This window comes from Elephas maximus, chromosome 22 (assembly GCF_024166365.1).
Source record: "Elephas maximus indicus isolate mEleMax1 chromosome 22, mEleMax1 primary haplotype, whole genome shotgun sequence".
NCBI lineage: Eukaryota > Metazoa > Chordata > Mammalia > Proboscidea > Elephantidae > Elephas > Elephas maximus.
Window position 1 is genome coordinate 13,325,827 of NC_064840.1, and position 24,716 is coordinate 13,350,542.

The following is a 24,716-nucleotide window of genomic DNA, read 5'->3' on the forward strand; positions in this document are numbered from 1 at the left end:
TGATGCTGAGTTGATTCCTACTCATGGCGGCCCCATATGACAGAGCAGAACGGCCCCACAGGGTTTCTAGGTTGTAATCTTTATAGAGAGGGCAGTCTTTATAGGAGCAGATTGTCACGTCTCTCCTCCTGCGGAACCACTGGGTGGATTTGAACCACAGACATTTCAGTTAGCAGCGAGTGCTTAATCATTCTGCCACTAGGGCTTCATAAAAAACTTTAAAGCAATGAGTTGGACTTGGCGGGAGTTGTGCTGATTAACTCTGAGCAAGGCTTAAATGCTGATGGGGTCATCTCTTACCTTTGTAGAGAAACGTGCAATCAAATCAGGACGGCAGGTTCCTTCTGTGTGTGTTCGCCCTGTAAGAAAAAAATAAGTCTGTGTTCTTAGAAGTGGAGAGGAGAATTTTACACTATCCATGTGAAATGAACCTATGGATAGTTAGGTAACACTAAGAACAGACACTTAGAATACAAATTCCTAACCGAAAAAAAAAAAAAACCCCATTGCCATCGAGGCCATTCTGACTCATAGCAACCCTATAGGACAGAGTAGAGCTGCCCCATAGAGTTTCCAAGGAGCGGCTGGTGGATTTGAACTGCCAACTTTTGGTTAGCAGCCAAGCTCTTAGCCACTGTGCCACCAGGGCTCCAAGTGGATAAAATTTTGAGTGAACCAATGTCATCTTCTAGCCTCAAATTTTAGACAACAAATTGGGAACAAAGGTGATTTTCTTCTATTAGAATTTTTGTAAATAAAGAGACAAAGCTTCCAGAAACAACATGCTCAAATCATCAAGCGCTTGACAGAATCCCTGGGACCCCTGGGCAACCACACTCAAGCTGGAGGCAAAATGATGGGTTACTTTGGGAAAACTCATAGCTTTCCATCAGATTCTCAAAGGAATCCATAACTCAAAACATTTTTAAGAAACTCTGTTTTACATCTTCAAGCTTGGATGAGATGTTTGAAACGATGGACCATGAGAGACACTGAGAAAATATGCAGTCTCATTCCCTAGGGTCACCTAACTTACAATTTTAAATAAAACTGTGTGCCTGGCACCTAGTGGGCACACAGTGAATGAATGAATGAGTGGCCACTATGGGTGAAACAAGAGTTGAGGTGTGCTGGCACCTAGAATCCACGCTGTCTCAGTTATGCATAAAAGTCACCTTTGTTGAATACCCAGTTCCCTGAGCATACCATTCATATTGTTTCTGTTTGATGTTTCCTCTTCCAGAGAAGCTGCCAGAATGGAAGTCCTAAGGAAGGACGATTCACCCAACGTCAGAGGCGAGGAAGGACCAACAGGTTGAAATAGTGCAGAGTAAATATTTAAACATGTGAAACTCAATAACTGTTAAATAGGTTCAGTAACAGGCTCATTAAAAAAAAAAAAATCAATACTCTCGCTAATAGTAATAATGCACTAGCCTTCAGTAGAAGACAGGCAACTGAGCTGGGGTCGTTTTTGAATCAGAAGTCAATACAAGGCAGCATCTCAGACAGATCCCCCCAAATCAGTCCAGGTGAAAAAACTAAGCCATAGGGAAGCATTTCTCTTAGGATATATTTCCAAGAAGCCAGGCCTTCATGGGTTGCTGAAGCTGATGGGGACAACAGATTTGTCCTGGCTGTGGTGGAGGGTGAAGAATGGATAGGGAAAACAAGTAAGGCAGGGATATAGGGAACCCACGGCTTTTCTCTGAGATTATTTAAACAAGCGTGGTCCTGGGTTTTTAACCTGGTTGCAGGTGCTGTCTGTGTAACCTTGAATAAGGAAGGTAACCACCCCGGGTGCAGCAGATGCCATGGGCGCCCTACCCATTTATTTCCCCTTGACCTTCACTCTTTCAGTGCAAATGGTCAGCCCTCCACTTGTCAGCTCCCAAACTCTTCTTGAGGGCTTTTTCTACCTGTGCATGGGAACAATGTGCATACCCAGTGCCCTCAGCCACTGACTATGGGGGCCAGTCTCCTACCTGTGGTGTGTGCCCTATGCTATTTCTCAGCGGTCCCCAGTGGGATTGAGCCCTTGTTGCCCACAGGGGTGAGCTGCATGAAAGCAAACCCTGGACTGGCTGCCTTCCCTCTGTCTCTCTCCCCACTCTCCTCCCAGTTCCTCCGGGATCACCTCCCAAATAAACCACTTTCATTCAAAATCTCAGGTCAGGGGATCCCTTCTGGGAACCCCCAATGAAGCCTCAAAGGTAATGTCTTTGTAGCGGTAAAATGGCCCCAGACGTGCAACGTGAGAATTCAGTGACACAGGGCTATGAGGCACTGGGCACAATGCCTGACACACCAGGCGCTTGATAAATGTCAGCTCTGATTGTTAGTTCCAATGATCAAAACAGGAATCCTTCAAATCACTCAAAGATGGTGGGGTTACAGGTGATTTTTATTTGCTTTTTTCTACTTTTCTGGGTTTATTAATTGTTTGAAAATGAGCAGATCTTGGAGGCAGCAGGGTTGGTGGAACCCAGGGACCTGGGTCCACAGCGCAGTCTATCCACCAGTAGCCATGTGGTCGCTGCACTGTTCTATGCCTCAGTGTCCTCATAGGTAGAATGGGAAAAGAACAGTGTTACTCTGACAGGTTTTTGAGAAGTTCCAAGGAGAAATATGTGTACAGTGCTCAGCACAGTGATTGGCACATAATAAGAACATTAGCTGGCATAGTGAAAAGTTAATAATGTTAATAAACAATAGATATAGATACATACTAGATAGGTAGGTAGGTAAATACTGTATGTTCATATATATATATATATATATATGTACATCTCAGGCCAGGATTAAAACTTGCTAAACAAGGGTCACATTAAGAATTAGGCAAATTAAGCTTCCAGGGGAATGTTTTCAAAACAGTTTACTGCCTTTGCTCTAGTAAGAAGCTGAAATGGGTTATCTAATGTAAAAAAAAAAAAAAAAAAATCAGTAATGGGCAAAAGGAAGTGGCTAGAAATAAATATTTCTAAGATGGCTCATTTAAAGAAAAAGATATAACAGACGTCAAGAAGGAAAACTGGCTAAAAGGCAAGTGTGGAGACGAGAGGGAGAGAGAGAGAGGAGGGAGGGCGATGGAGGGAGGGACAGAGAGTATTTACCCATGCAGTTTTACCTCCATAGAAAACCTACTAAAGAAAAATTTAGCCCAAATTGCACACACGGTGCCTAGTAGAAAGGTAACAACTTCAGAGACCCAAATCAAGGAAATGATGGCAATTGTCACAGACTGAAGGACATTCTGGAATTGATTGCTTTATCTCAAAACTCCCGCTTATATATTCTCCCATTCACTCATGCATTCATTCACTGCTCCAATTGCTAGTACCTATACCCCAAAGAAAATAACAACAATACAACACCAATAGCAGCAGATAACATTTTATCACGTCCTAAGTACGCTTTTAAGCCCTTTCCTTGTATTAACTTACTTCATTCTCACAGCAATCTTACAAGGGGGTACTAATCTCCTCATTATGCCACTGAGGGAACTGAGGTACAGAGAGGTTAAGTGACATGTCCAAGTCATACAGCTGTGAAGTGGGAGAAGTAGGATGTGAGCATATGCATGTTGGTTCTAGGGCTCCCCTGCCTTAGTCATTGTTCTCTAGGCCTCTAGGCCTCTGACGTATACTTGGCCTCAGGAATATGTTACTTCTACCCCACTACTTCCCCCAACACACATATGCACCTGATCGTACAGATATACTGCCACACTCTTTCCGCAGTTCTTGGGTGAGTCCTCTCAATCTTTTTTAACCCAACAATCCAGGCAGCTACTACCCATCAGTGGTAACTGGAACAGATAATAAAACCAGTTTGACAACTAAACCAGTTTGATTGCAAGCAAGAGAAGCTGACCCTGAGTAACATAAGCAAAAAACGTCTCTACTTAAGGGATATGGGTAACTCATAGGGTTGAAGGGAATGTTCAGGAACCGGGAAGTTCCCGGGGGCCTGAGAGCAGCTACCCAGGGGCCAACGGGCAGATAGGATTGTCTTGACATCCCCACTGAAAATAATGTTTCCTAAGCATATTTTTCCCCAGTTCTTTGGTCCCTCTGCTCAAAATTTAAACTCCCACAAGAGTGTCTATTGGTTTAGCTTAGGTTATTTTCTACCACCACAACACAGAATGAGGTTGAGTAAATGCCCCAGAGGAAACTGAAGGGACACATTAAGGGTAAAGGAATGTTGGGCCACCCAAAAGAACACCACCAGTACCACCACCAACTGTAAGCTGCACCACACCAGACACTTACTTAACCAGGCCTAAGAACTCTAATAGAACCACGGACTGCTGAATGAGGTAATTGGTTGAACTGCATGGCATCACTAAAACAGTTTTGCTGCGGATTATAAATCGAGCCTGGGTGCCATCACCTGGGGAACTAACTCATAAACCAGGGAAATAGCTGGCAGCCTCTGGGCTGGGTCTTTGAAAGCCTCTGATGAAATCAGCCCGTTGATTAACGCAATTAGCACCATTAGGAAAGGAAGTTGTTAACCTAAATCAATTATCCACGGACATCTATCATGCTAAGTGTTTCTCTTTGTCTTGAGCATATTGCACTGTTTGGTGTTTCAGTGGTGATGACCATTAAAAATAAATGATTATTGTTGATTTTCTATTGATATAGCTATTAATGTATCGGTGCCTGTGTGTATAGGCCGCTTACGTGTAGTGTACAGAAAATTGATGTACTAACAATAGGAAATAGCTATTGACTCCTATTTCTCAATTCAGGAGGTAAATATTGACCAACGAAAAGCAGCTACTAGCTTACGACCAGGTAAAAGGCAAAATGTTCATATCAGCTCAATTTTTCTTTAATTACTTGTATCATTTATCTTCTGTAATGCAGTTCAGCCACATGGATATAATTCTTTATCTTTGCCTTGGTATCTAACTCAGCTTCCTCAATCACGGTCCTAAAGTACATTCTGCTAGTCAGTTTCTACCTCTGTGAAAACGCTTGTTCCTCTTGCCTCCTCTGAACACTTCCGCCACTAACAGACTTAAATCTTTCCACGCTGGCTGTATCTTCCACACTGGGACACCATGTTCTTAAATCCAGTTCCAAATGCATAGATAACACTCACCATTTACTGAACTCCTCCTACCACCCACACTGTGCATAGATCTCTCGTGATTATAACCATGTTACAGAATGATATTATTATATCCCTATTGCGTATGTGCCAGGTACTTGTTTGTTGGAGTTCATTTTTTATTGAGGTGGAATTCACATAACATAAAGTTACCCGTTCTAAAGTGAACGATTCAGTGGCATTTAGTACATTCACAGTGTTGTGCACCCACCACTTCCATCTAATTCCAAAACAGTCCCCTCACCCCAAAAGGTGATCCTGTCCCCATTAAGCAGTTGCTCCCCATGCCTCCCCGCCCAGGTACTCTTTCTAAGTGCTTTCCACACAGGAACAAATTCAAACCTCCAACTTGCGTTGAAGGGAACATTATGGCCGTTTTGCTGGGGAGGAAACTGAGGCAGAAGAAAGGTAAACCCTAATACACGGCTGGTAAATAGTGTAACCCATTAATTCTGACTAACTTTTCTCCCCACTTGTCTATGCTTTTCCTTATGTGTTAAAGAAGTTTTTGTAGCAGTTCAGTTTCACGAATATATTTTTGCTTTCATGGAAACTTGCCTTGGTATGCGGGGCGGGGGGGGTGTGTATCCTTCCCCCACCTCCGCACATGCACCCCCAGATGAAGGAGCTCAATTTCATTGAGTACAGGTAACTTGCTAAGGTCACACAGCCAAAAAAGTGAAGAGATCCAAGCCAGACTCTGCCCTCCACCTTTCCCCTTTAGGGTAAGACAGAATCTGGAAAAGTGAGCTCTTTTAAGAGAAACACAGTCAGGGTTTATAAGCCTTCTGTTTTCGGAATGAACCATCCGATTTCTTCATTGCAGCAGTGCCTGGAATTCGTGCTGCAGGAATAGAGGACGTGTAGTGCTTTATGCTCCCAGTGGGGCCTGGGGTAGGATTGCAACATCCAGAAATATCCGTTTGATCGATTGGAGTGACTGGATTCAACAGGGCAAGTAAGTCTAGGCAGGGAAGGGAAGGAGTGTTGCCGGGGGCAACTGGGGAAAACAAGGAATTAGTATGAAGGAGAAGGGGCGATTGTTCGAGCACACTGCCTGACAGTGACCCAAGAGGTCATCAAAAGGAGGTTTAAACATGACAAACCGGAAAGGTGAGCTGGGCTTTCCCTTGAGAGCTGAATTGTCAAGAACTTATTTCAAAACTTGTTAGACTTCTGCCCAGACAACACTTCTTCAGCTGGTTAATGAAAACGAGGTGTCCGCAGTGCTTTGAGATCCCCAGGAGAGGTGTCGGCTTCAGGGCAGGTGGTGGAAACCTCATAGGTTTGATCAGTGAGCTGTTACTTAAGAGCCTGGGTATCTCCCCGGTGGAAGAAGCAGAAGGAGAGACTGGGGAGGGAGGAAAAGATGAACCAGGCAATTCCAGAAACAGAAAGGGCGAGGCTATTGAGACACAGGCTTTGATTCATTTAGAATTACACCAAACCTTAATTTTTTTTGGATAGATTGAACTTCAAAAATTCCATCTCATTACTGAACACTGTTCCTGTTAAGAGTTCTTTAATCACAACTCCTGCACTAGCTGATGGAAACCCCAGATCACTATGCATTGGCTGTTGTTAGTTGCTGTCCAGATGTCTGCAACTTGTGGTGACCCCGTGCACAACAGAACGAAATGCTGCCCTGTCCCACACCATCCTCCTCACTATCCTGGCATGCTTCAGTTCTCTGCCGCAGCCATTGCGTAGACGGAATGACTCCACTGCCGTCGACTCGATTCCAACTCATAGAGACCCTATAGGACACAGCAGAACTGCCCCACAGGGTTTCCAAAGCTGTCAATTTTATAGAAACTGACTGCCACGTCTTTCTCCCGAGGAGCGGATGGTGGGTTCAAACTACTGACCCTTTGGTTAAGAGCCAAGCACTTAATGACTGTGCCACCAGGGCTCCTTGTAGAGGGAATAGCAGGTGGAAAGGCTTATGTGCTTGGAATGTACCAAAATCCACAGCAGGGACAAACCTGGGAAGCACAGGGCCACACACAGTCTTTTTTTTTTTGATACAGTGTTCCCCACAGTTCATATCATTCCCTCCTTTGCTATCCAAGGCCTTCCAATGGAGCAAGAAAAGGTCATTGATGCACACATGCATTTACCTGTAATGCATTTATTAAGCACTTATTTTTTTTATCTGCTTAAGGTGGTGAGAATTCATGCCTTCCACGCGGGAGACCCAGGTTTGATTCCCGGCCAATGTACCTCATGCTCAGCCAACACACATCTGTCTGTCAGTGTAGGCTTGTGGATTACTGTGATGCTGAATGGGTTTCAGAGGAGCTTCCAGACTAAGATGGCCTAGGAAGAAAGGCCTGATGACCTACTTCTGAAAATCAGCCAGTGATAACCCTATGATTACAACGGTCTGATCTGCAACCGATCACGGGGGTGCCACAAGACTGGGCAGCGTTCCGTTCTGTCGTGCATACAGGTCACCACGAGTCGGGGTGTGTGCTTACCACTGGAGACAAAAACAGTGGAAACATGACTCATACCCTTGAGGAACTTAGGGACCAGTGGGAGGATTGGGGAAAAGAAAGGAAGGGCCCCTGGACAGTCATCTTGCCCACGAAGAACTTGATTAGGATTCCACCTCTAAAAACTCAGCTAACACTGACGATTCTGGCTGAGCAAACCCATCCGTCTTAGTCATTTAGTGCTGCTAGGATGGAATACCAAAAGTGGATGGTTTTAACAAACAGAAATCTATTCTCTCACAGTTTAGGAGGCTACAAGTCCAAATTCAGGGCGCCAGTTCCAGGGGAAGACTTCCTCTCTCTGTTGGCTCTAGGGGAAGGGCCTTGTCATCAATCTTCTCCTCCATCTAGGAGCTTCTCAGTGCAGAGACCCCGGGTCCAGAGGACACACTCTGCTTCCAGTTCTTCTCTCTTGGTGGTAGGAGGTCCCTCTCCTCTCCGCTCACTTCTCTCTTTTATAGCTCAAAAAGTATTGACTCAAGACACAACCTAATACTATAGACTGAGTCCTGCCTCATTAACATAACTGCCCCTAATCCCACCTCATTAACAGCGTAGAGGTTAGGATTTACCACACATAGGATAATCAGATCACAAAATGGTGGACAACCACACAATACTGGGAATCATGGCCTAGCCAAGTTGACACACATATTTTGGGGGCACAATTCAATCCATAGCACCATCCAAGTCAGGAGGTGAGCTCACAGCTCAACAATTGGAGGTGGTGAATTTGATATTCCATGGCTCATGGATTCCCTACCCTGTGCGGAGCCATGACTGCTCACAAACAGAGGTCAGGTACGGGGCAGCTCTTCCATGTGCTTGATAACTTTTCTAACCAGCCTAGGTCCAGAAAATATCAGGTTCCTCATCAACTATCACACTAAAAATTGACCCAAACACTTGTTTCACACAGCGATGAACAGGGTCATGTTTAGGATAGTCCTCCAGTTTGTGGACCTCCCCAGGAGAAAAAACACATTCTTCCTAGCTCTCTGCCACCTGCAGCTTCACATCCAAATCACAGGAGAATTGGGTAAAGAAAGGCTTCATGCAAAATAGAAAATTCTGTACTTCTAGTATAAAGATTTCCCTAGTACCTGTGGCATCTAGGAAACACTGGTGGTGTAGTGGTTAAGAACTATGGCTGCTAACCAAAAGGTCAGCAGTTTGAATCTACCAGGCACTCCCTGGAAGCCCCATGGGGCAGTTTTACTTTGTCCTATAGGGTTGCTATGAGTCGGAATCAACTCGACAGCAAGAGGGGTTTTTTTCTTTGTTTTTATGGTATCAAAGAAGGTCACGTTAACAATGATAACCCCACTTTGCTACTCTTCCCACTTGTTAATCAAGAGCTTATCTGTCTGTATACTGGGTCCTCCCAGCCCTGCATTTTTCTGAGAAGCCACCAGGAGTGTCTCACATGTGCTCAAAAAATAAGTCAGCCTATTTATCTGCTGGGCTTAGGCTGCACTTTTTCACTAGGTACTGGAGACTCTCCTTGGCTAATGCCCATAAGCACTGGGTGCCACCATGTTTGTTGGATGTGATTTTTGGCCAGCATCCGTTGGATACCACCGTATCCTGTTGGATCACCATGCACAGCCAAAGATCTGGAGTTCTGGAGAAGCCAGAGTTCCATGGTCCCCTTATGCTACACATTTTGAGACTTACAGGTTTTAGTGAAACACTTAGATTTGATTCCTACTGAGATGCAACCAGGAATTTATTGGAAACAATAAGACCTGAAAAGCAAATGATCAATTTTTGGGTCCCACCGCAAATCTATACCAGAGTCATTTCAACTTTGTTGTGGCTGTTGTTCTACGCCATCCAGTTAGGCCCAGATTCATGGTGACCCCATGTACGATGGAACAAAATGCTGCCCAATCCTGCGCCATCCCCATGATCCATTGTGATCCATAGGGCTTTAAATGGCTGCTTTTCAGAAGTAGATCACCAGGGCCTTTCTTCCTAGTCTGTCTTAGTATGCCTGTTCAGCATCCTAGCAACACACAAGCCTACAATGACAGACAAGTGGTAGCTATGCAGGAGGCTCATTGGCTGGATCAAACCTGGGTCTGTTGCATGGAAGGTGAGAATTCTACCACCAAACCACATTCCCACCCCCACCCCCTTCAACTTATCAAACTAAAAAAAAAAACAAACAAATCTGTTGCCATCAAGTTGATTCTGACTCATAATAACCCTATAGAACAAGGTAGAACTGCCCTATAGGGTTTCCTAGGCTGTAATCTTTACAGAAGCAGATGGTGAGGACTTTTCTCCCACAGAGCGGCTGGTGTGTTCAAACCACCAACCTTTTGGTTAACGGTCAAGTGCTTCAAACCACCAACCTTTTGGTTAAGAGTCAAGTGCTTAACCATTGTGTCACCAGGGCTCTTTATCTGCTTGTATGTTGTGTGCTATGGAGTTGATTCCAACTCATAGCAACCCTATGTGAACAGAGGAGAACTGCCCCACAGAGTTTCCAAGGCTGTCATCTTTACGGAAACAGACTACCACATCTTTCTCCCATGGAGCAGTTGGTAGCTTTGAACCACTGACCTTTCAGTTAGTAGTTGAGCACTTTACTACTGCATCCCCAGGGCTCCTTCCCTTCAACTTAGAACCTGGTAAAAGGATTAGCCATTTGCCATCCACGGGGCCACAGGAAAGCCAGTCTGTCTGTTAAAAGACTTGCATGCACACTGCAGGCCAAGCATCCCACTGTCCTTGCCCTTTGATAAAGCCGGACCTGCTTATGTGAATGTGCGGCGAGGGAACAGTGAACACCTGTAAAGGGAGTAAGAGCAGCTTACCGAGAGGGGGAGGCGAAGCTAGACATGAGCGTTTTACATCGTACGTCATCTGCACGGCTGGTAGAGAATGAATTATTTCTTCCCAATTTGGCGCCATCATCCATCACAGTCAATTTTCAGCCCATCTGGAAGGTTTCAAGGACCCCAGAATGGGATCAAAGCTGCAAAACAATCTCAGCAGCAGGCCCCACTAAATGAGTTATAATAAATAAAAATATAAAAATAGTTCCCCGTTTAGAGGAATTTATTCTGTGCTATGTCCTACACTCAAATCCCCTCATTTAATCTGCAAAACAAACTGATGAGATAGGAACTATAACTGTTTCCATTTTGCAGATGAGAAAACTGAGGCTTGGGAGAGAGAAACGGGATGTTCTATAGTCACATGGGTAGGAAGAGAACACAGATTGTATTGATTCCAGGTTTTGCATCTCAATCGTGATATCAACAGTTGTTTGTTGTTGTTAATTGCCCTTGAGTTGATTCCAACTCATAGTGACCAAGGGTAAAGAACTAGACTACTAGCCAGAAGTTGGTGGTTCAAACCCACCCAGAGGCACTTTGGACGACAGGCCTGGTGATCTGCTTCTGAAAGGTCACAGTTTGAAAACCTTATGAGAGCAGTTCTACTCTGCACACTTGGGGTCACAACGTGTTGTTACTAGCTGCCGTCAAGTCAGCCTCTGATTCACGGCAACCTCATGCGCAATGGGCCGAAATGCTGCTTGTTCCTGCGCCATTCCCATGATCGGCTGCAGATAGGACCATTGTGATCCACGCGGTTTTCACTGGCTGATTTTCAGCCAGGCCTTTCTTCCTAGTCTGTCTTAGTCTGGAAGCTCCTCTGAAACCTTTTCAGCATCATAGCAGCACATGAGCCTCCACTGGCAGGTGGCAGGTGTCTGCACACGAGGGGCACTGGCTGGGAATTGAACCTGAGTCTCCCACATGGAAGGGGAGAATTCTACCACTGAACCACCACTGTCCTTGCATACAAGTTCAATAAATTATACATTTCTCTGTTTCCATTCTCTCTATCCAAACTCACCTTGTTTCTTAAAAAAAAAGAAAATTGCTCCCTTTGGGCCGTTCTGTCTTTATCCATTTTTCTTGAATTTATTTTCATAGTTGAGCATTGAAGTGACTTGGAAGACACAGGACAATGACTTGGGGACAAAGGAAAACATGTGTTTTCTGTGCATTGAACTTGGTTCTCCACAGTAGGGTCACTTCATCCTGATAGTCCTGGTATTTGTGGGCAAAGGAAACCCAGCAAAGAGAGGAAGTCTGATGTGTGAGCCTGAGAAGAGGCAGGGTGTTCTCTCCCTGGGTAAACTGACTGGGACCTGCCGAAGAGGCTCAGGGTAAGGGAGATTTGTTCATTCCATAGATATTCATCTGTGCCTCCTTGGCCGGGCCCTCTGCCATGTGCCCAGGATTTAATAGCAAATAAGACACAGTCTCTGCCCCCATGGAGCGGACCACACTACTGGAAAAGTGAAGATTATATAATAATTGTAAAATAAATTATATATTCCAACTGCTATGAGTGCGATGAAGGAGACCTACAGGGTGTCACAAGAACATGTAAAAAGAGTCTGAATCAGAGCAAGTACAAGAAGAAGAAAGCTTGGCTGTAAGTGACAGAAAAACTCAACAGGGGCTTACACAAGGTAAAAGTTTATATCTCTTGCACAGAAGTCAGGAAACAGCTGTTCTGAGCTGGTATAGCAGGTGAGTGGTACATGAGGGACCCAGGACCTAGCTTTTTTGTTCTACTTCCTAGCCTGTGTTCTAGCTACAAGGTTGCCTCATAGTCCAATATGGCTGCTATAGTTCCAGCCATCATATTCAAATTGCTGACTCAAAGAAAGAAGAAAGGCAGAAGGGCAAAAGAGGTTTCCTCTAGCTGGTCAGCTTTCAGCAGCCTTTGTAGGAGTCCCACACACCACTTCTGCTTTTATTTCATTGGCCAGAGCTTAGTCACATGACCACATCTGGCTGCACGTGAAGTTGGCAACGCAATAGTTTATGCCAGGTAGCCATGTGCTCAGTTAAAAAGTGGGGTTCCTGCTACAGGAAGTCCAGAGTGTTTGGTAAAAGTGGATAGAATTTAGGAACAGAAAATTTCTGTCATTTATCTGCTGTGTGAGTTTGGACAATTCACTTCACCACTCTGAGCCTCAGTTTGCCCACCTGTAGAATGAGACCAATACTACTCATTTTACAGTGGTGCTGGAGTCTTACTTGAGGATTTTAATTCACAGGTAAGTGTTTTGCAAACTCTGAAGCCAAGTGTAAAGAGTCAATATAATTCACAGCACACTTCCCCTTCCTCCCATTATCCTCCGGTATCTGACAAATCCAGAAAATTCTCTGGGAGCAACTAACTGTTCCCCACTGTCTCTTCTGAAGACCTTGACAATGACCTTCCTGCTTAAGGGGTTGCTGCTAGACAGGTGGAGTTCAGGAACTTTCGACACAGCCTCTGAATCATGACAGTGGCACAGATGTCACAAAAAGACGTTTTGCAGGAACCCAGAAGAAGGGCAAGCAAGCTATAAAGGCTTCCAAGGCTGGAATTAACACCCCACATTGCACCCTGAAGGAAACCTCCTTGGGCAAGAGGAGGCTGGTATGCTTTGTAGCCCAGGAAAATGTCCATGGTACCTGGTTGCCTGATGGAGCTTCAGGGAGGCAGTTGTCTCTGGAGCTGAGGAAAGAGGGATCCAAATGAACCTGAGAAGTTAACCTGTAAAACCCGTTGCAGTCGTATCAATTCCGACTCATAGTAACCCTACAGGACAGAGTAGAACTGCCCCCATAGGATTTCCAAGGTTGTAAATCTTACGGAAGCTGACTGCCATATCTTTCTCCCATGGAGTGCCTAGGTTTGAGCCGCTGACCTATTGGTTAACAGTCATGTGCTTAACCACTGTGCTACCAGGGCCCCTCCTTGAGAAGTTAAGGAAGTGATATTTGAGCTGGGGATGAAAGGGTGAGAAGGATTTTAACAATAGCAATAGCAGTAACAGCTGACTGGGGGCTTACTGGGCACCAAGCACTTCCTCTTGCCTTGACATGCATGATTTTATTGGCTCCCCTCCATAGCACTCTGAGTGTGATCTCTGATCCTCTTTCATGGAAGAAAGGTCTGCTGAAAGTGCTCAAGTAACTTGCCCAAGGTGTCACCAGCTAGTAAGCGGTGCAGGCGGGTCTCAGTTGTAACAGATGGAGCAGGAGTGGGGAATGCACTCCAGGCAGCAAGGAACCTTTGGGCAACAGGCCAGGGGTATGGTGAGGCAGTCAGTCAACCAGTTTGGACAGAGCAAGGGGTTTCTGGATTGCTGTAGCACTGGGAAAAATAAGTCAAAACTAGACCATGGAAAGACGAGTGCTGGGGTAGGCCACTCAGACTTGACTCCAAAGGTAACAGGGAGCCACTGAAGGTTATTGAGCAGGATAGTGACACAATGGGGAAAGATCTGGGGGAAGCTTTGCGCAGTCTGGGCAAAATGGGTTAACTAACTTGCCCAAGTCACACAGCTAGGAAGTGACAAAGCCAGATTTGAATCCAGGCCTTATGCTTGTCCTGCTGTATGGTAGACAATGGTATTTCAGAGGTAAAAAGTCCCAAGTTACATGGGAGTGTCATTCTATCCTTGGCACAGGAAATCTTACAGGTTGCTGTTTCAGGTGAAGAACCATCAGGAGGAACCATCAGGACCCAGGAGCCAGCCCTGCTCCAGGCCTGTTGGACAGACTTGCAGCTCAGAGCTGCAGCCCTTTGGGCTAAGTTGTGAGGGCAGCTCACCCAACCTGCCTTTGTTTTCTGCTAAGGCTGACCCTTCTGTGACCTCTGACCTTCTCTCTTCTCATCCCTGGAGAGTGGGAGAGAGTAGAGAGGTGGTTCTACCTGCCACCCTGGAAAAGTAGGGGTAAGAAGGTCCCAACACTGCGGAGGGCCCTGAAGGGCAGTATTTCTAATGAAATCATTGCTCTATTATTTAAACAACAGCCACTTAAACAGCTCAATAAAGGGGTAAAGGCAGCAATTTTTATCTGCGGAATCTAAGAGAAATACCAGGGTTACATTTCAGAGGTAACCTAAGGGCCTGAGAAGCACACCAAGGCATTATCACAAGAGCCCAGACCAGTTTGGCAGAAATCTTTCCCCCTTTTCAGAGTTCACTGTAGTTGGGACTGTTACCGAGCATTTAATATCTGCCAGGGATTTCAGCGTGTTGCTCGTTATGTCTTTGAGGTTTCACAAACTTAGGAAGAAGGTACAATGAATAGCCCCAGTTTACAGATGAGGAAGCTGAGGCTCAGAGAGGTCATGTCACTTGCCCAAAGTCACTGGGCTAGTAGGAAGCAGAGCTGGAACTCAAATGCAGATGGTTTGCCCCACTCCAGTCTCAACACAGAATCCTCCCTGGATGGTACAGTTAATGCGCTCTCCTGCTAACCGAAAGGCTGGAAGTTTCAGTTCACACAGAGGTACCTCAGAAGAAATGCCTGGTGATTCTATAAAAATCAACCATTGAAAACCCTATGGAACACATGTTCTACTCTGACGTACATGGGGCCGCCATGAGTCGGAATCGACTCGACTCCAACTCATTAGTCTCAACATGAGTCTTTAGCTAGCAAGATCTTTGTTTGCCTCAGAGCCTGGCAAAGGGGATCCTGCTGGACTCAGTACACAGTGGTTGCAGCCGCTGAAGATCCAGGCCTAGTCTCCAGGCCTCCTGGGCTGGCTCCTAGGTCCATGTGCCAGTCCGTGAAGCTCAGCTGTCACCCCCTTACACACGCCTCTCCTCAGCCAGGTGGAGGCCACAGGAGGGAGGCCAGTCAGATGTGTACAGACCAAGGGTCTGCAAACTAGGGCCCATGGGCCAAATCCAGCCCACTGCCTGTTTTTGTATGGCCTGCGAGCTAAGAATGGATTTTATTCTATTTTTTTTAAAATAGTATTTTATTGTGTTATTGGGGAAGGTTTACACAGCAGTTAGGTTCCCATTCAACAATTTCTACACAAATTGTTCAGCGACATTGATTACAGTCTTCACAATGCATTCACTTTCTCATTGTTTCCATCCTGGTTGTTCTCTTTCCATTTAATATTTGCTAGAGAAGTGTGTTTCTTGTCATGTCTTTGTCCAGTTTCCTTGCCTCCTAATCTTCTCGTGGTGCAGTGATTAAGTGCTTGGCTGCTAACCAATGTTGGCAGTTCGAATCCACCAACTGCTCCATGGAAACCCTACGGGACCGTTCTACTCTGTCCTATAGGGTCGCTATGAGACGGAATCAACTTGATAGCAACACGTTACCTTCTCATCTTTGTTTTAAAGTAACTGTTGACCATTTGGTCTCATATAGGTGAATTTTTAAAGAAGCACAGTACTCATGGGTGATGAGTCATTATTTTGTGAGCCAATGTGTTATTTAGCCACAAGATGACCACAGGGGTTAGTTGCAGTTCAAGGTTTCAAGACTACCTCAGGGAGCCCTCCAGTCTCAGCCAGTCCAGTAAGTCTGTTTTTGCTTTAGGAATTTGAGTTTCTGTTCTACATTTTTCTCCCATTCTACCAGGGTCCATCTATTGTGGCCCTGATTGAAATAGTAGTGTTAGCCAGGCACCATCTAGTTCTTATGATCTCAGGTTAGATGAGGCTCTGGTTCACGTAGGCTACTTGTCCTGTAAACCCGTTTCTTCTTTGAGTCTTTGATTTCCTTCTTTCTCTTTTGCTCCAAATGAGTAGAGAGCAACGGTTATATCTTAGAGTTTTTTATTTTTTTTAAGTGATGGAAAACAATAAAAAGACGATTTTACGGCATGTGAAAATCATATGAAATTCAAATTTTAGTGTCCACAAATAGTTTTACTGGAGCACAACCATGCTCGTTTATTTAGGTTTTGTCTATATCTGCTTTGATGTTACAAGGTCAGAGGTGAGTAATCACCGCAGAGGCTGCATTTCTGCAAGGCCTAAAATATTCACTGCCTGGCCCTTTAAGAAGAAGTCTTTGGAGCTCTGCTGTAGATCATGAAGGTTTAACCTGTGGGTGTCACCTTGACAAGTTCAAAGTTGTGCCAAGGTAGAAAATTCTAGCTTCTTAGGAGAGCAAGAGACAGAGAAATACACAAAACTCTAGGGGTACACGCACAAATGATTACAGCCTTTTGAAGCACTTGGGAGCATAAACCCAAAGCCTTTCTCTTCCTTCTAAGGGCTCCTTTGTCCTCACCACCTCATCCCTCTCCCTGCAACTCCTGAGAATTCCATTCTGGGGACATCTATGGAGCACCGACAGGCTTCCAGATGCTGGGGAGACACAACCAATTTGATTGTGGTCTCTGCTTACAAGGAGCTCCCAGCCAAGTGGGGGTGGCTGAGAGGTACCCAACAATGATTCATGGCAGACTGTGAAAAATGCATGGAACTGAGGTGTTCTGCAAACCCAGTTGAAGGCAGGGGTTTCGATGTGGGTGAGGCAGGGAAGCTGTAATAATGATGACAACCAATGTGTCTCAGGTGCTTACTGTATGCCATTTATTATTCCAAGTACTTTACGTGGACTGTCTTGCTGATCTTGGCACAGCCCTATGAGGTAGGTACCATCCTTATCTTGATTTTACAGAAGAGGTACTGCAAAGAAGGTAAGCGACGTGCTCAAGGCCACACAGCTGGGATTTGTGGCAGTCTGACTCTGGGCTCCATGCTGTTAGCCACTACACTATATGTGCTTGGCTGCTGACCAAAAGGTTGGCGGTTGGGACCCGCCCAGCAGCTCTGTGTGAGAAAGATCTGAAGATCTGCTCTTGTAAATACTATAGCCTAGAAAACTCTATTACAGGGCAGTTCTACTGTATCACATGGGGTTGCTATGAGATGGAATCAACTCAATGGCACCTAACAACAACAACTGTGTAGAGGGAGTCCCTGGGCGGTACAAATGGTTAACCCACTTAGCTGTTAACTGAAAGGTTGGAGGTTCATGTCCACCCACAGGTGCTTTGGAAAAAAGGCCTGGCGATCTACTTCTGAAAAATCAGCCATTAAAAACTCTATAGAGCACAGTTCTAATCTAACATATTTGGGTTCACCATGGCAACTGGTTTGCTATATGTTGACATTAATGGAGAGTTTCTCTAGACTTCAAGCTTCTTATGGACAGAGTAGAGAGGCCACTCTCTAGACCTAGGGTCTAGAGCACAGAAAGGAACATGACTATAAAGAACAGCCAAACAGATGTGGAAAAGACTAAATAGACCTTGTGTCCTGCCAGCCTCCATTCTGGAGCTCTTTGTTTTGCCCAGTAGACACTTCACCTAGCTGGAATCCTCCTTCTTCATATAGCCTTCCCTGGTCCATGAGAGATCTAACATCTTCATCTTTAGAAATGCCAGCTCCACTTATAGCCCTGCCCTTACAGTCATTCATCACAGACAGGACCTAAAGTTGGCAAGACAGAAGATGGAGATATAGAAATAGATGAGTTGATACTATTTGTTGAGTACTAACCAGGCACCGTGTTAAAGACTTTCCATGGCGGTAGGTATTGTCACCCCATATTACAGATGAGAAAGCTGAAACTCAGAGGCATGGTCAGTTAGGTGTCAAGCCACCCAGCTAGTAAGTTGCAAGGCAGAGATTCAAACCCAGGCCTGGTTGATCTCAGAGCCTACCACCCCAAACACTCTCCACTGCTTGTTGCTTCTGCTTAACAAGCTTGGAATACAGTCTTATTTATCTCAGAAGCACCAGAATTGTGCCTTGACCATCAGAGTACACAAAAATAATTGCTGGATAAAGAACCTCACTGTTCTCCTTCTTAGGTCTTACCAGCCAGCGTTGACCAACGGCCAACTGTGAGTTGAATTATCTCTTTAATCTTCATAACAACCATAGGGGTAGGCTTTCTTTTCCTAATATTGTCATTGTTAGCTACTGTCGATTCGGCCCCCAACTCATGGTGACCCTATGCACAATGGAACAAAGTGTTGCTTCGCCTGCACCATCCCCATGATTGGTTGCAGATCAGACCCTTGTGATCCACAGGGTTTTCATTGGTTGATTTTCAGAAGTAGATCTCTAGGCCTTTCTTCCTAAGCTATCTTAGTCTCTGAAGCTCTGCTGAAACCTGTTCAGCATCACAGCAACAAGCAAGTCTCCGATGACAGATGGGTGTCGGCTGCATATGAGATGCACTGGCTGGGAATCAAACCTGGGTCTCCCACATGGAAGGCAAGAATTCTACCCTTGAACCACCAATGCCTCATGTGGGCAAACTGAGGCATAGAGAGGTGAAGGCAAGCTGCAGAACCAAGAATGCCACCCGGGTCTGCCTTATTGATGAATCTCTCTGCCTTTATATGTATATATTTGGTTTGAGACATTTTGGATCAGAAGGTTTTGTTTTTCCTCTTTTCAAGAAAGTCTCTTACTCGGGAAAGGGGGAGCAAGCAAACAGGATATTATTCCTAAGAGGCAGCTCTCGACTTCCTGCCATCCACTAGCTCCACTGCCACACAGAGGAGACCCCTCTGCCTGTCCCCTCCCCTGCCCTGGGGAACTCTGGAGATCAGGCTAGAGGACAGTGCTAGCTGAGATGCCCTGAAGGCTTGGGAAGCCGATGCTTCAGACCCAGCCAAACCAAAACCAAACCCCCTGCCGTCGAGTCAATTCTGACTCATAGCGACCCTATAGGACAGAGTGGAACTGCCCCATAGAGTTTCCAAGGAGCGCCTGGTGGATTCGAACTGCTGACCTTTTGGTTAGCAGCCATAGCTCTTAACCACTGAGCCACCAGGGTTTCCTCAGACCCAGCAGGGGCCCCAAAACAGAGGAAGGTTGGAAGGAGACCTCAACAGCCAGGGCCATCAAGGGGTTACTGTGATAAGGATGCCTCTTCCGCCTCCCCCTCTGTTGGAAGATAAGCACCCTAACCACAGGCGTCTTGACCACTCAGTTCTGCTTCATCAAGCCCAGGATCTCTGCCTCAGGCTTATCCCCCCTTTCCTCACCTTAGTGCCTCCAGGGGACTTGGGGTCAAGGTGGCAAAACGCCACCAGCCAGACGGCAGCTGACCTTGGGTCACTCAGAGGGTGGACAGAGGGCACATGGGCATCACAGGTTTTATTTGTTCCTCCACTGGGTTGAGACCATGCCCAGTGGCGCAGAGTCCTGTTACATCCAGAAGTGACAGGAGAGTGTAGAGAATGGCCCTGCTCCTACCTGTCATACAGGCAGTGAGGAGGGGGATATAGGTAGGGCGTGCACGGCACAGGCACTGAGCACCTACCATGGCACAGGTGGATCCTGTTGTTGTTGGGTGCCACGAGTTGACTGTAACTCACAGAGACCCCATGTGACAGAGCAGAACTGCCTCATAGGGTTTTCTAGGCTGTAATCTTTACGGGAACAGATCACCAGTTCTCCCATGGAGCCACTGGGTGGGTCTGAACCACTGATCTTGCAGTTAACAGCCGAGTGCTCAACCATTGTGCCACCAGGGCTCCTTAGGTGGGTCCTACTACCTCCCATTCGACAAGAGGAAGCATTCTTACCGGGACTGCATTAGCTCTGCCATGGGGTCAGTGACAAGGGGGCCAGTACTGCCAGGGGATTCTTCCTCTACTTTTCAGACACACCCACCCACATCTCCCCCATCGTCAGACCTGCCTGCCTTGGTCCCCACCCATGACTGACAGGCTCCTGAATTATAAAAAAGGGCGAGAGATATTTTCATCTCATCTTGGGCCTCGCCCCACCTTGCAGAGGGAGTGGGAAGGTCTCTCCGTGCAGGGAAATCTATAAGCTCTTTGAAGGAACACTTCTTCTGCCATTCTCAGCAGGCTCCGCCAGCTCTGGTGCCCCTCAGCGGACAGTTGGCTCCAGGGTGTCTGTCCAGGTGGACAGATGGGGGCGGGGCCGGGAGGGGAGAGAGTAGGAGAGGAGGTGGGAAGCGCCACCTGTCAATCTCCATCAACTTTGATCTTCCTGTTGCTGTCTGCTCAGGGGAAGCCCTTTCCTCGTTTGTGCATTGAAGGATATCCAAATCTTTGGCTCTGTCTTAGTTTCCCAGGGCTCCCCTAACAAAATACCACAGATTAGGTGGCTTCTAAGAACAGTTCTGGAGACTAAGAGTCCCGATCAGGGTGTCGGCCATGTTGGTTCCTTCTGAAGGTCTGAGAGGGAGCCTGTTGCATGCCTCTCTCCTACCTTATCTCCGTTTTAGCTGATGAGGAACCTGCGTCACAGAGAGGTCATGGTCTTGCCTGAGGTCGCCGCTAGTAGGCAGTGGGGTCCTTTCTCATACATTCACAGAGGTGGGGCTCGAAGACTTGGCTTGCTTAGATGGGTGGAGGAACAAGGAGAGTGTTCTAGAACAAGAGAGCAGCATGGACAGCATGAAACACAACAGAGAGAGAGAGATGCTGGGCCTCGCCATAGGACCTAGATTTCTAGATAAGCAGGCAGTGAGGATTCCTTCACTCACTTGCCAGACATTCAATGAGCACCTACCCTGTGCCAATATGCTCTTGAACTAGGGACACAATAACAAATAAGAGAGACAACAAGGCCCCTGCCCTCCTGATGCTGACATCCCCATTTTACAGATTATCAGATCGAGGCTCAGTGAGTGTAAGTGGTAGCACCTAGCAGCTAACAAGGGGCGAAGCCAGGATTCAGGCCCAGAACTACCTAACTCTAAAACCCTGGCAGTACCTGGTTGTGCCTGTATATGAATTCTTTTCCTCAACTAGGTTGTCATGGATTAAATTGTGTCCCCAAAAAATATGTGTTGTAAATCCTAATCTCTATGCCTGTGGTTATAATACCATTTGGAAATAGGCTGTCTTTGTTATGTTAGTGAGATAGGATTAGTGTAGGATGTGCCTTGAGTCAATCTGCAAGCAACTGAAAGATGCAGAGGTAGGGGAAGAGAGATGCCAAGACACACGGAGATAGATCGCCCAGAAACGGAAACTCAAGAGAGACAAGGACCTTCCTCCAGAGCTGACACAGACAGAAAGCCTTCCCCTAGCCCTGATTTCAGACTTCTAGCCTCTTAAACTGTGAGAAAATAAATGTCTGTTTGTTAAAGCCCCCCACTTGTGGTATTTCTGTTATAGCGGCACTAGATAACTAAGACATAGGTATAGCCTCAGAAGCAGTGGCTGGAAAAGCCACACCTTGCTGATGGGCAAGTGGCCCCGGGCTCAGGGAAAGAGAGGGATGGGGTTGTGAGACGAAGTCTGCTGGGGAGGGGAGCCTGGCTTCTCCCATTTCACACTCAGTGTCCCCTCGGTCTCTTGGCCTACCCTTGGCCACACCAGCAGCTCCAAGGTAATTTTCATGAGGACTCCTATCTGCTGGACCCTTTATAGTTTCCCAGTCATCCTCATGGCTATCACTTCCATGACCTCGAACAAGCCCCAGAGGTCAGTACTGTGACTGTCACTGTTTTACAGTGGTGAGGACCCTGGGACCAGAAGAGGGGAAGGGATTTGGCCAAGATCTTCCAGCTAGGGAGCACTTGAGACTTGAACCCTTATTTCTGACCCCAGGTCCTGTGTTCTCATGGTTGGGGTAGACCTGGCCATTTTTTTTTCTGTTGCTGATAAACCTTCAGAGGCTCCCACCACCCCAAGGACGAGTCCAAACTCTGTAGTATGGCCTGCAATGCCCAAATGAGAAGTGACCCTTGGGGTGCCTCTCAACCCTCATCTCTAACCAGTCCCTAGGTGGAACGTGATGCTGCTGCCACAGTGAATTCCTTCTTCTCACCCCTGGGCCTTTGCATGTGCTGTTTCCCATTCTTCAAGTGCTCTCCTCCAGCCTTCCAGCCAGACTAGCTTTCTTCATTCCTCTGGCTGGACAGGGAGCCCCTCTGTTGAGCACCCACAGCCCTGTGCTGACCCTGATCTCCCATAACAGAACTGTCCACTCCTTGTCAGTTTTTCTACTGCCTCCTTGAAGGCTCTGGGTCCCTAGCATACAGCGAGTACGAGGCACACCCATCAAGGCAGAGTGCAGGATCTGTTTTCAAATCCTGTCTCCACCACTTGCCAACAGGGTGGCTGTGGCAGTGGCCTCCAAGATGGCCCCCAATCACCTCCATCTCCTGGTATTCACACCTTTGTTTAATTCCTTCCCACATTATAACACAGTTGGTCTGTAGGACCAATAGAATATGATAGACATGATGGCATGTCACTTCTGAGGTTAGGTCATAAACAAGAATATGGCTTCTGCCTCGTTCTCTCTCGGAGCACTCACTCTGGGGGAAGCCAACTGCCATGTTGTGAGGATGCTCAGGCAGCCCAGTGGAAAGACCTGTGAAAAGACCTGAGGTCTCCAGCCAACATCCATGTGAGCGGGCCATCTTGAAAGTGGATCCTGCAGCCCCAGTCAAACCTTGAGATGACTGCAGCCCCGGCCAACATCTCAACTGCAACCTTAACATAGACCCAAAGCTAGGACCACCCAGCTAAGGCACTCTTGAATTCCGGGCCCAGAGAAATTATGAAATAACATTTGCTTTTTTAGGCTGATAAGTTTGGGGGTATTTTTTACACAGCAATAGATAACTAAGACAGTGACTTTGTACAACTTGCTTCACCTCTCTAAGCCTCACTTTGATCATCAGTAAAATGAAAATAATAGTAGCTCTCTCAGGGAATTGAGGTGTTTAATTAAAAATAACTTTGTAAATAATAGTAAACATTTAAGCAGTTCTTTCTAAGTACCAAGGACATTACCTATATTAACTCATTAAAGCATCAACAAATTACCATCATTTTAAAGATAAGAAAACTGAAGCTCGGAGAGTAAAGGAGATCACCCAAAATCACACAGCCCTTAAGTGGCAGAGCTGGGATTGTGAACCAGGTGATCTGACTCCAGAGTCCATGCTCTGAACTACTGTGACACATACGGGGTCATCAGGAGTTGGAACTGACTCAATGGCAACTGGGTTTTAGTATCATTACATGACTTATATTATTTCTTAATTAGCTATTGACATTTAATTTTAATTAATTATTAAAATTAAAAATGGATGATTTACTACCATGGGATACTTTTTATCTCCAAGACTTTCTCTAAAGTGTTCTTAGTTTAAGCTTTACTGTCCAGGACACTCAGACGTAATAATAACGAACACATATTAAGTCCACGTGCATCCGGCACTGTGCTAAGCACTTGACATGTACTATCACATTTAACTCACCACGGGCCTTGGGAAATAGGTAATATCATTATTCCCACTGCACAGATGAAGAAATGAGGCAAGGAGGAAGCTGAGCAGAAGTTACCTACCCTAAGCCGTACATCTGGAAAAGTGAGAGAGCTGAGATTTGGCCTACGCACTATGCCTCCCACATCTCACGTTCTCACCCATCACGGTTTCACACCTGGCACACAGGTGTGTCCAGAAAGCTGGGGGGGAAAATCTTCCACTTCAACCACCCAGAGCAGCTCTCTGAATCCATTCTCTCCTAAGCATATCTAGTGGTTTCCACGGAAACATATTTCCCTGAGGGTTTCAAAGTAGCTTCTTGGCTCTGGAAACCCCCGAGCCAGGACCTTCCTTCCTGTTTTAAGAAGTGAAAGCACGGGGGGACACCAGCCCAGGCCCAATATAGTTTCATATCTAAATTTAACAACAATAACACGGCTCCAGCCTGACCCTGCAGAGAAGAAAGGGGAGAAAGGAAAGGGAAAAAGAGCAACAACTAATTCTTCACAAATTAGGACAATAATAAAGGTTCCTTTCAAGTGTCAGGGCATATTCTTAGCAAGAGCGTAACACCTAAATCAAGTCCGGCCTGTAAAAATGGCATAATAGCAGGAAGCCAGCCTACGGGCCTGACTTCCTCAGGGGAGACAGTGGCTCGAGGGGGTGGTGGGAGGCTGGAGCCGGGCAGCGCCTCCTCAGGGGAGGCGCACCCCTATTTGGCCTGCATACTCAGTCCCAGCTGCTCCTCTGGGCAGCCTCTGCTTGGGCCTTTGGAGCAAGGACCTTCAATAGGCACCACTGCGTCTCTTGTCCGCCTTCACAGCCAGTCGTCTTGGCGTAGCCGGGTGCTCACCTAAAATACAATTTGAGTGGGGGCTATGAGAAGGTGCCTTCAACTGCAGGGAGTGAAATCGACTTCTGGCTCTGACATCCATCCCTGTGTGTGCCTGGAGGCCCCATTTCCCGTGGGCTGCTCAGCCAGGGTCTGAAAATGGCAGGGATACTGAGGGAGGCCCAT

The 24,716-nt window shown here is 46.3% G+C and overlaps 1 long non-coding RNA gene across 1 annotated transcript in view; it reads right to left on the reverse strand.

Moving 5' to 3' along the window:
* Positions 1 to 299: 299 nt before the first annotated feature.
* Positions 300 to 24,716, reverse strand: part of LOC126065943 (uncharacterized) — a 258,645-nt gene continuing 234,228 nt past the window's right edge. Inside the window, exon 3 of the long non-coding RNA XR_007514958.1 lies at positions 300 to 359. This is a non-coding gene — a long non-coding RNA (uncharacterized LOC126065943). The remainder of the gene's footprint in view (positions 360 to 24,716) is intronic.